The sequence below is a fragment of the Silene latifolia genome, unplaced genomic scaffold (genome assembly GCF_048544455.1).
Source record: "Silene latifolia isolate original U9 population unplaced genomic scaffold, ASM4854445v1 scaffold_57, whole genome shotgun sequence".
NCBI classification, from domain to species: domain Eukaryota; kingdom Viridiplantae; phylum Streptophyta; class Magnoliopsida; order Caryophyllales; family Caryophyllaceae; genus Silene; species Silene latifolia.
Genome location: NW_027413480.1, coordinates 5677595 through 5690086, shown reverse-complemented (window position 1 = coordinate 5690086; position 12492 = coordinate 5677595). Strand labels below are relative to the sequence as shown.

Genomic DNA, 12492 nt, shown 5'->3' with positions numbered 1-12492 from the left:
CAAAGACTAGGACCAATACTAACCTAACCTAATAATAATAGCCGATATGAGACAATTAGCGGGTCTCACTCCGCCCCTTCAACTCACAACAAGACAACCATGAGGTAGGATGCCTTCTTGCAAGGCAAGGTGGGTCTTGCCAAAATGGCGACACATCCAAACATTAAAGCACATAAAATCACATAATGGATGCATCTACAAAAAGAATAGCCACTTTCCTCATCTAAGTGGCGGAAATTATCTACAAGGGAAGCAATTCAAGGGTACACAATCCTTCATAGATGCAATTTGTTCAAACTACTAGGCCTAGAAGGATACCAATAAATCACCTCCAAAAGGTGTCAAGCTAGGGTACCTTTGTCCTCAATCGTTAAATGCTTTTGTCAAGAGTAGACTCCCTATGGTGTTAGAAACACTGGAGGATCGCGGAATTCCCCCTCTTGCCTAGACAAGAAGAAGGGTCGTCCCCTCTCTACCATGCACAAAAATGGATACGATGGATAAAGGGATCAATAGATATTTGAGTTTCACTTTGGGAGTTTGCTTTTGTTTTTGTTTTTCCCCCCAATTTCATGTGGCATTTGACATTTGAGAACACTTTCTTGCCATTTCTTTTTGATTTTTGGCATTTCAACACTTGACAACTTTTTGCATTTCTTTTTGAACATTTTCAAAGTCACCCCAATTAGTAACGAGGGTGGCTTATATTTGAAGCTTTAGGAGTTCTATTTTTGCTCCTCTTTTCATTTGATGCATTTTTGCTAACTTTCTTTCACTTTTCATTTCTTTGAACTCAAATTGATTTCTTTTTGTGCCCATTCCCTTTGATGACAAAAATGTATGGTAGAACATGGATGAATGATGGAAGTATGCATGGTTTCAAGGGTCACCTTGGAATAAACGGTAGCCAAGGAGTTATCACACCACAAGGTACTCTTGACTAGGCCTTAAACCATGGGTCAAAGGATACTAGCATGACACATCCTAGGGTGTTTTACAAGCATTCTAACAAGCAAAGTCTTAAGAATAAAAAGCATCTACTAGGGCCTATATACACTTGTCAAGCTTCCCAAATAGACGGTTTCGCAAAATTTTTCTAATCATGCAAACTACATGCCATGATGCAACTAGCATATACACATCCTAATGCATATGATTCTACCAACTAATATGACATATAAACTAAATGCAAGTCCTAAGTTCACATTGTTTTACCGCATCAATCAAAATAAAGCCACATAGTCATTAACATAAAGAGGAAAAAGGAGATTGGAAAGATCATACCATGCGGTCTTCAATATCCTCATGTCTCGGATGTGGCGTAGTCAATCAAAGTGAACAAGGATAAAACAAACACAATATATACAAGACAATATATACAAAGGAAATGAACTTGTTTTTGGTTTTTCAATTTTTTCAATTTTTTTGATTTTTGAAATTTTTCAATTTTTATGGTTTTTGAATAAAAGTTAAGTGTTAGAATTCCCATCCCCACACTAATATGGGCATTGTCCTCAATGGCCAAAATGATGGAAATTATGCAAAAATGATGCATGATTTCTATACTAAATGCAATTCTACACTAAGCTATACTACATGATGCATGGTTTTTGTTATGACGGAGAGGATAATTTAGATTACCTCCCGTTGTGTATGCATCAACTTCCCCAAACCAAATGAGACACTATTGCTAATGTCAAAGCATTGGGGTAGTTCATGCACACACTATGCTATGCATGAGACTAGATTGTCATTTTGGATTTTACAAAAATGGGAACAATAAAGTAAGAACACCTCAATGGAACCGAGGTGTGAGTCCTTTGATGTTGCTAGGACTAAACCAACAATGATCAAAATGAAATAAAATACAAAGAGATATAGACAAACCATGGGAGTGTAGGAGTCTCCAAGGCTAGTCTTCCATCATGCTATCATCATCATCACTTCCCTCATGAGAAGTGGTCACATTGCCACATTCCTTGGCACTTTCTTCATCACTTTCTTCATTATCTTGCTCATTATCTTCACCATCTCTTTCTCCATCTCCACTTGCTTCTTCCTCAATATTATCATCAATTTCTTCACCATTTCCAACAACCTCATTGTCTTCCACCACGTCCCTAGATGCACCCGGAAATAAGGCTTCTTTATCCGCCCAACTAGGCAAAGGACAAGATGGATCAAGGAGTCCTTGCCTAGCTAGATGTAGGAGGGGAGGATATTGAGCCAAATATTCATTCTTCCGATCTTCATAAGCTTGCTTGTGCATTGCTTGCATAAGAAGAGTGACATAGTCTTTCCCAATTTCAACTCCTTGCGGTTTGAACTCTTCATACACAAAGGGGTAAGGCGGTATAACAATGGAAGAGGAGGGGGTTTCATGATCACCCTTTTGTTGTTGAATGATGTACTCGGCTTCTTCGGATAGGGGAAGTAAATAGTTGGTCCGGTGGACACTTAGACGACAAATCTTTGCGGGTAAAGTGAATGATCGAGCCTCACTAGTAAGCCACCCATACTTGGTGTCAAGGGGATTGTGAGCAACCCACTTGAACTTGTTAATCATGATAGACAAATCAATAAGATGGCCACCTTCCTTAGCCTTGTACTTGCTATCCTTATTGAAATTAGGATCAAAGTGCTTGGCTAGGACCGTGACTAGGCCGCCATTAACAATAACGGTTGTACCCTTCTTCCCACTATCTACATGGAGCCATCTATCAACCAATAGCCTCAAAGAATTGTAAGGCTTGGTATGAATTCTTCCAATATTCAAAGCCGATTCAAGGAGAATAAAATCAAGTCTTGTGAAATGATTGGTGTCTTTCCTAGCAATTATGGTATTTTCCACAACTTTGTGCCATACTCTTATGCCCGGATGATGGACCAAAAGAGCACGACAAGCATGAAAATCATCAAATTTCTTCCCGGAGATTGCCTCCCAAAGAGGCTCGGGGTCATACTTCCCATATTGCTTATGATATTTCTTTTCATCGCTAAGACCCAAAATTTCACCCAATTCCGAAAAGGTAATGCGTCTACTAGTGTTAGCTAGACAAAACTCAAGATTTTCCCTATTCTCAACTTTTGTCACTTTTAAAGAACTTAAGAATTCCAAGACAAGGGAGGGGTATGTTACTTCCTTTGTTTCAAACAATTTCTTCAAACCCATGGCATTGAAAAAGGCTTTTGTTTGTTCAAGAATACCCAATTTCTCCAAAGCATCTTTACATATGAATTTCGTGGATTGAATTGATTTCATAGCAAACTTGGCAAATGTCTTTCTATGGGTATCGGAAATAAAAGTTACCTCCGGATAATGCAAGAGTTGATCGATTACCGGAGTAGAAGGTGATGCTCCCATAGAAGTTTGTTGTTGTTGTTGTTGCACTTCCAAATTTGGTGTTGCTACCACCATTGCCAAAGCTTTCTTTGTTTGGAGAGCTTTTTGCCTTTGAGAGAGAGCCTTTGCTTTTGGTGCCTTTGTTGCCTTTGTTGCACCCTTTGTCCTTGCCATTTGATGAACTAACCAAGAAAAGAATCAAAAATCTTCAATTTGTAGAATGCCCAAATCGATTTGAAGGTGAAAGGCTTTGCCTTTATGAAATCAAAAATCGACTCAAAGGTTGAAGAATTTGTTCTTGGTTTTGATTTTTATTGAAGATGGAGTGATTGATTTGTTGTTTGAAGGATGGTTTAATTTGATTTTGGTGGATTTTGTTGAGGGTTTTTGTTTTTGTGATGGAGAGGATGAGGGTTTTGATGTTTAGGGTAGTGTTTATGAATGAATGAATGAATGAATGAATGAAGGTGGGGTGGGTTATAAAGAAGTCGACAATTTCAAAACGCAAGGACAATCCGTGCGGATTGGGCGCAATCCGTGCGGATTCTGCAGCTTCAAAAATTTCAAAATCCCGCCTAGAGACGGGCGGATTCTGGGGAATCCGCTCGGATTCTTTTTGAGGGACGGGCGGATTTTGTGCAGGACGGACGGATTTCAGTCCGAGATTTTTCTTTGTTTTCTTCAAACAAGACGGGCGTCTTGTATAAAAGACGGACGGATTACGTGAGACGGGCGTCTTTCCGAAATCCGCTCGGATTCTCAACATCAAGAAATTTGCAATTTCAGCTCAGCTCAGGACGGGCGTCTTCTCAGCAGGACGCTCGGATTTGCTGCAGACGGGCGGATTATCAGGAATCCGCTCGGATTCTTCTCTGTTGTACCCGGATTCACTTCATTCGTGTACAATGCATTTCCCTTTACCATTCTTCCATTCTTCTTCATTTCTTGTGTTCTTCATTGTGGGGGCATTACTAAGGCATGGATAGCCTAGGCAATTCCCATCCCCACACTAAGGTAAAGCACTACACATCAATTAAAATTGTTAGTCCCTCCCTCACTTCTCTCTTTTCATGACAATTATTTTGATCAAAGTAAATAAAATCCAAAAATGACAAAAATGCAATACAAAAATTGAAAAATAAGTTAGGGAGTTAGAAATATTTACAAGTGGTGGTTTAGGGAGGACTCCACCAAACTCTCATTCTTGATGAGATGTCAAGGGGGCATGTTCAAGGTGTTGTTGATGTTGCTCAACACCTTGAAGAAGTAATCAAAAGCTTGTTCATTGTTATGGTAGAGGTCCTCAATAGACCGTGCCCCTTGTTGTTGATCATGATCGATGGCATGCCCAATGTAGGGATTAAAGATCCCTTCAAATTCGTCGTCCCAAAGACCACAAACTTCATTGAGTTGATCATTGAAAATCTTTTGCTTAGATGGAGACAACTCTCCCAATTTCTTCTCTTGGCTAATGAGGCCATCTTCTTCTTCCTTGGTTGATTTTGAGGAGCTTTGCAAGCTCTCCTTGTCACAATTCACTTGCTCTTTGAATGGAGCATCTTCAATTTTCTTCCTCCATTGGAGTTCCGATTTCTTCCTTTCATCTTTCCGGCTATAATGATCAATCATGAAACATGGCTCATGCAAACGAGGAGCTCTCATGGTCTTGTCAAGATTAAAAGTTATGCTTTCATCTCCCACTTCTAGAGTGAGCTCTCCATGTTTCACATCAATCACCGCACCCGCGGTGTGTAGGAAAGGTCTTCCTAAGATGATTGGAATGTTGGAATCTTCCTCCATATCAACAATGACAAAGTCCACCGGGATGAAAAACTTCCCAATTCGCACGGGGACATCTTCCCATATCCCTAATGGTGTCTTCGTCGATCTATCGGCCATTTGAAGAGTGATATTGGTGCATTTAAGCTCTCCCATTCCCAACCTTTTACTTACCGAGTATGGCATGACACTCACACTAGCCCCTAGATCACATAAGGCTTTGTTGATCGTTGTGTCGCCAATGGTACACGGTATTGAGAAGCTTCCCGGATCCTTTAACTTTGGAGGTGAACTCCCTTGAAGTATTGCACTACTCACCTTAGTGAAGGCGATAGTCTCAAGTTTCCGGATTGACTTCTTCTTTGTGAGGATATCTTTCATGTACTTTGCATAGGCCGGTACGTGGTTGATTAATTCCGTGAAAGGAATTGAGACTTCTAAGTTCTTCACAATCTCCATGAACTTTCCAAGTTGATCATCAAATTTGGGCTTGGCTTGACGACTTGGAAAAGGAAGTCTAATCACAATGGGCTCCTTTTCTTTGGCCTTGTCTTCATTTTTCTTTGAACTTTCTTCTTTTGATGGTTCCCCTTCTTTGGGACCTTGCACAACAACTTCATTCTCACTAGCTTTCACAACTTCATCCTCAACTTGCTTCTTCGGTGCCTCATATCTTGTACCACTTCTCAAGTGAATGGCACTAACCGTTTCATGTCTAGGGGGATTACTTTGAGGTGGTAATTGCTCCTTTTGTCTTTGTGAGTTTGAAGATGCTAGTTGAGTCAATTTTGTTTCCAACATCTTGGTGTGAGCTAGAATGTTGTTGATGGTGGTATCCTTTGCTTGGCTATCTTTTTGCATTTGAGTAAAAAATTCTTGTTGATTCTTTTGCATTTGGAGGACCGCTTTTTGGACATCAAAACCTTGGTCATTTTGGTGATTGTATGGATTTTGATTTTGGTAACCTTGGTTTTGATTGTAAAAGGGTCTTTGATTTTGGTTCCTCATGGGTGGTGGAGTGTATGTTGTTTGAGGGTTTTGAACATTTTGGCTTTTGTATGAGAGATTTGGATGGAACTTGGTGTTTTCATTGTAAAAATTTGAGTAAGGGGTACCACTTTTGTAAGCTTGGAAAGCATTAACTTGTTCGGTTGTTCCCCTACACTCACTTGGGTCATGACCCAAAGTTCCACAATTCTCACATATCCCACTTGGGATTGATGAGGATGCCGTCATGGCATTGACATGATGCTTTGATGTTTTTGAGTTTTCCTCAAGTCTAGCCATAGCTTGTTCAAACTTCAAGTTGATTGTGTCAATGTGAGCACTAAGTTGAGCACCCAATTGAGTAACGGAGTCCACTTCATGCTTTCCTCCTCTAGTAGCCTTGCGAGGTCTACTATATTGTGAATTATGGACCGCCATTTCCTCAATCTTGTTCCATGTTTGATTGTCATCAACTTCGGTGAACATTCCATTTGATCCCATATTGAGAATGTTCCTAGAATCTTCATATAAACCATTCCAAAATTGTTGCACTAAAAACCATTCGCTAAGTCCATGGTGAGGACATGAGCGACAAATACCTTTGAACCGCTCCCAAGCTTCATACAAAGATTCTTCATCCCTTTGCTTAAAACCCGTAATTTGAGCTCTTAGCATGTTAGTCTTTTCCGGTGGGTAGAATTTTTTGTAGAAAGCTAGAGCTAACTTCTTCCAAGAATCTATTCCAAGGGTGGCCTTATCAAGGCCCTTCAACCATTGCTTTGCGGTGCCGATTAACGAAAAAGGAAATAAGACCCATCTTATTTGGTCTTGAGTCACGCCCGTTTGAGAGATAGCATCACAATAATCGCAAAAGGTTTCCATATGAGAATGAGGGTCCTCACTAGGCATTCCCCCGAATTGGCTCCTCTCAACTAGTTGGATGAAGGCGGACTTGGCAATAAAATTACCGGTGAGATGTTGCGGGGTAGGAGTACCATTTGGTAGATTCTCCTCGGTGGGTATAGAGTGTGACGAGAATTTAGGCATTGTAGGTGGATTTTGTGGGATATTGTTTAATGGGTTCTCTTCTCCTTCTATTGCGAAAGGATTGACAAACTCACTAGTGGGTTGAACAACTTCACCAACACCTTCCAAATTTCTCCTAACAAGTCTCCTATTATTCGTCAAGGTTCTTTCGATTTCACGGTCAAAAGGTAACAAATCTCTTTGTAACCTTCTAGACATGCAAAATATCAAACAACTCGAAAACAATTAGAACAAACCTTGAGGAGTTTTTACTTCCCCAAGGTGAAAAAGACACAACTAAAAACAATAAAAGAAATCTTAAATCAATTAAACACCATCCCCGGCAACGGCGCCATTTTTTATCGAGGCCATTTCGTGTTCACAATTAAGCATATGTGGTCGTTGGTCAATGGTCGATACAAAACACAATTTATACTCCACAAACAACTCTACAATTAGTAAAGAGGCAAGTAAAGGTCGGATCCCAAGGGACGGGTATTGAAATGAGAATTCTATTGTAACTAGTAGTGTCTAAGGGGTGTCACAAATTGGGTTGATGTAGAAGGTCACTAAACTAAAATAAAAATGAAAATAAACTAGCAAGATGAATAAAATAAGGGGTGTAAACAATTGATTAAAGGCACTAGGGTGTCATGGGTTCATAGGGGATTCATGGGATATGATCATACAAACATGTTCTCAAATTATAAGCAAGCAATTATTGTTGTGATGGATTGAGTTGGGTTATATCTTACAATCCTAGGAAAGTTTGGGTCCCAGAGCCGAATCGATTAGATTGTACAACACCTACAAGTCGACTTAATCTTTCCTACTCAACACATGCATGGTCTAACAAGACTCGAGTTGGGTTATGTCTTACAAGTCAAGTTGAAAGGATAGAAGATGATAGTAAATGCAAGGATTCATAGGCTTAGCATTTCATCAAATATAACATGTGCATGTATTAAGATCAAAACAAGCAAGCAAATAAGATATGAAAGCATATTGATTTAAGCATGAATCATTCCCCATGTTGGTTTCCCCTAATCACCCATTAAACCCTAGCTAAGAGACTACTCACTCATTATCATATTGATCATGCTAGAAAGGTTGTCAATCATACTAACATAATGAAACATGATGAATAAATGAAAGTAATTAACAATAATTAAAAAGGGATTAAGAGATTATACCTACTAATGATTCCAATAATAAAGCAAGAATAATAGAAGTACTTGAATCCTAGATTGAGAGGTTGTCAATCTCCCAATAATAACCCAAATAATCTTCAATTACCCAAAATAAAGGAAGAACAAGAGAGAGATTAAGGAACTAAAACTTGGATTAAAACTTGATTAATACTTGATTACAATATTGAAGAGAGATTTGATTGATATTAACTACACTAATTATTGATAAGAAGAACATGCTCCTCTAATTAGACTAATGGGGTATTTATAGTGAAAATTAGGGAGGATGCATTAGGGTTAACTAAGGGCTAAACTAGTAATTACACTTTTTAAGTTGAGCAAGGAGAATCCGGTATTTTCTGAGAGAAGGGCTTCTCTTTTCGTAGCTTGAAGAATGAAAATCGTCTTTGTCTTCAAATCCGTGCGGATCAGAGTCGGGACGGCCGGATTTGGGCTGGGCAATCCGAGCGGATTTAGGAGAGGGACGCTCGGATTGTTGAGGGGGAATCCGAGCGGATTCCAAGGTGGGACGCTCGGATTGGGCTGGACGGACGGGCGGATTTGGTACAATCCGTTCGGATTGTAGTTCAAATAAATTCTTCTTCTTTTCTTCCCTTTTCTTCATAAATTCCTTGGGGATTTCCTCGGGGACTCAAGGATCCTTTCCTCAACATTGTTCTTCTACTATGATATGTACAAAGGCCTTCTAGTCTTGTCTCTTCTTGATGCTTGGTCATTGAATACAATCAATTTAGCCTCGTTTTGCCATGAAAATGCAAGATTCTTACTCCTTTCCTACCAAGGGATCAAAATCTCAAAGAATATGCAAAACAAAGAACTAAAGATAAGAAATGACCCAAATAGGCACTAAAAAGCATGGAAACGATGGTAATTCGGGGGCTAAATATGCGCCAATTATGGTCACATCACGTAGGCAGTCCTTTCTTACACAAGAAAGATACAACCATTCTCACAATCAAAAACAACCATCCCCATACAAAAAAATCCCACGTACAAAAACATCCCAAAAAAAAAAGAAAAGGGAAAACCATTCCCTTTTTCCCACAAAAATACGAAATAAGCCTTTCTCCCTTTCCACAAAATACCACTTTTCCAAGTGCAAATGTTTAGGACGATTCAAATCGAATTGCCTTTACCAAATGGATGGAAGAAACAAGTGTTCACAATTTTCGACACGGGCAATCCTCTTATTTAATTAATAATGGGAGGGATTACATTTTCAACAACAAATAAAGCTCGACGAGTCTACAACTTGTCAAAGCTAAGGTGTCAACTAAAACACCTCACATAATAAAACTAGCATAAAACACACAACAACTAGCTAGTACAATATAATAAAAACTCACAACAATAATACAACATAATAATAAAGTGGGTAATGGAGGTCTTAACTCTTCCATTCTACCCTTGCCTTTTCCCTCAGGGTACATCTTCCCCTTGTTCTTCTTTTTGGCCCGCCTAGCATGGACTTCTTCCTCGGAACGGATCCTAAACGGATCTAAGACGGCGACGGCCTCCGGTCTAGCACAAGACCCCATATTCGACCCAAAGAGAGCCAATGCACGGCCCACCATATTCTTGGGGCCGGAACTCCTCCTCTTCGGTGGTCTCATCACATCGGGAGTAGCTCCATCAACATCCTCCTCAAAGAAGGCACGGTTGGCCTTGCCAACCTCCCGATACTTCAAATCGACAACCTCGGCCTTACGAAATTTGGATCTCTCTTCCAAGGACGGAGCACGCGACCACATGACATAAGCGGGAGTCACCCATGTCGTGGCAACGGGGTTTGGTACCTCCCAAAGCGGCCGAGTGGCCCACCATCTTTCGAAAAACTCCACAAGCTCGGAGTTCCGGAAAATATTCTCTTGGACAAGGGTATCTTGAGCAGGCACCTTTTGTTGACGCCGCATTTGCCTCATGAGCCTTTCGGGATATATGAAGGAAACAACCTTCAAACCCACCACCATCAAAGAACGAGGACTAGCACCCGAAGCGGGCAACTCCGTGAAGCACCTCAAGTGCCACCACGGCACCACCCAACGGATATGAGTACCACCCTCCTCCGCCAACCTTGCGGCCCAATAGGCCTCGGTGGAAGGGAAACTATCCGGGTACAACTTCTTCCTCATGGTAAGATTGCGGAAGCAATAAGAAGAAGAATCAACCGGAGGCTCTACATACCTTAGCCTCTCCAATAGCCACACTTGGAGGATCCTTGGGGACCCAAAAGAGGGAGCTTCTCCACAAGAGCCTTCCTTGTCTAAAGCTTGGATGATGTCTCCAAGCACCAACCATGACGGATCTCTACCATGTTCCATTTGCTCAATCACATGAATAAGGGTCATGCTACCATGGCATCTTGGCCCCTCCTTCTTCAAGACATCAACAAAGAGGTACACATGGACAAGGAAAAATGCAAGAGCCCTTCTCCTAGCCACTTCCGAGACATTGACATCTAATCGGTTTGAAAAGATGTTGATGAAAGCCAACATATCCACACCATGTGAAGCAAGAAGAAAGTTGACTTGACTTGTCGACAAACCCAACATGGAACGAAATTTCTCCTTGTAGCACAACCGAGTGGGAGGAAGCACCGGAACACAACCCGGCCACCCACCAATGGCTCCAACTTCTTCGGCAAGAGGACAAATTTCACCTTTCGAAAAAACGAAAACATGGTGTTTCGAATCCTAAAACCGAGAACATGCTTCAAGAAACGAAGGTTGCACCTTTACTTGACGAAGCACCAACAATTGACCAACTCCCATGCAAACGAGTTGATACTTTTCGGGAGGCGACAAATCCCGGCACCATTGTCGGAATGCGTTCTCAAAAGCATCCATGAAATATTTTTGTGGAAGAAGAAGAGGTTTTGTAGAGATGATTTTGTGTTTCGGATGATGAAACAATGAAGCGCAAACATCCCTATTTATACAAAATGATCAGCGCATTTTTCAGAAAAAGGGGAGAGCTGGCTTCCATCGCCAGGCTACTCGCGCCTCTTTGGACCTTCCCCAGGATTCCCGCTGTTGACTTGTCTCTTTCAACTTGTGTTTTCTCCTGACATCTCAAACCTCCCGCCAGGAAGCTCGCGCCTCTTCGGGATGATTCAGGATATTTCGTGTTTCCTCACACTCAGATTTCCTTTCTTCCGCGTTTTACGAAATCCGACACGGTTTTCATGACGCAGCTTTAAACATACGGATTTTTCATTTTTTTTTTAAGGGGGGAAGGGCTAGTCGCCTCGATCCGCGATGGATCGTTTGTATGTCAGTCGAAATTCCGAAAATTTTTCGCTTTTTCGCAATTTTCCGGCAAAAATCAAAATCGAAAATTGATAACAGGACGTCAATTTTCCTCCAAAATTCAAGCACTCACAAATTCGAGTTTTGACCTCAAAAATCAAAAATCAAATATACTCGCAAAAATCCTTTTCTAAAATTCTTTCCTGACAGTTTGAGTTTGAATTTTTCGAGCCGGTTTCAATAATTTCGACGCAATATAATTCACGACACGAGTTAATTGCTCAATTTTTCAAATCATTTCCTTTTAAATTCCGAACGTGACGATTTGTCACGGAATTATCAAAATTCGTATTTGCATTTTTGCATATGTGCTATCTGTTGCTTGTTTTTCTACACTAACGATGCAGGAACTAGTGCGAAGCAAAAGGAGAATCGACAGCCGACATCGCTCCTCCGAAACACAACACCAAAAAGCCAAAAATCACAAAATGAACCACAATCCAAAAACACATATATACAAACCGCCTCACGCAAAATGTAAATATGTACAGACAAGAGTCCAAGACACGGACAAACTACGACAACTGCTCAACGTCTCCTGTCGGACCAGTCCTGGTCTCACTAGGAGTGGCCGCCAACGCAGACACCACCACCTGCTCTGGCTCCCTCTCCGGAGAACTCTCCAGCGTCTCTTCCATCACGACGCGAAGCTCCTCCGTCGCAGTCAACTGAGCCGTGAGAGAGGCAATCTCCGCGTCTCGGCTACGTAGCTCGTCCTCAAGACGCCTCAAGTCCTGGTCCCGCAGATGATCCCCAGCTCCTGGCCCCCGATCGTCGACCTGGCTGCCTCCAACTCAGCACGGACCCGAGCAAGCTCCGTCGGATCCGCGGTGCCCTA

General features: G+C 41.2%; 1 non-coding gene across 1 annotated transcript; it reads left to right on the top strand.

The window, feature by feature from the left end:
• Positions 1-6677: 6677 nt before the first annotated feature.
• On the top strand, positions 6678-6784 carry LOC141639845 (small nucleolar RNA R71). Its single transcript, XR_012542708.1, has one exon. It is a non-coding gene; the product is annotated as a small nucleolar RNA R71 (small nucleolar RNA).
• The last annotated feature ends 5708 nt before the right edge of the window (positions 6785-12492 follow it).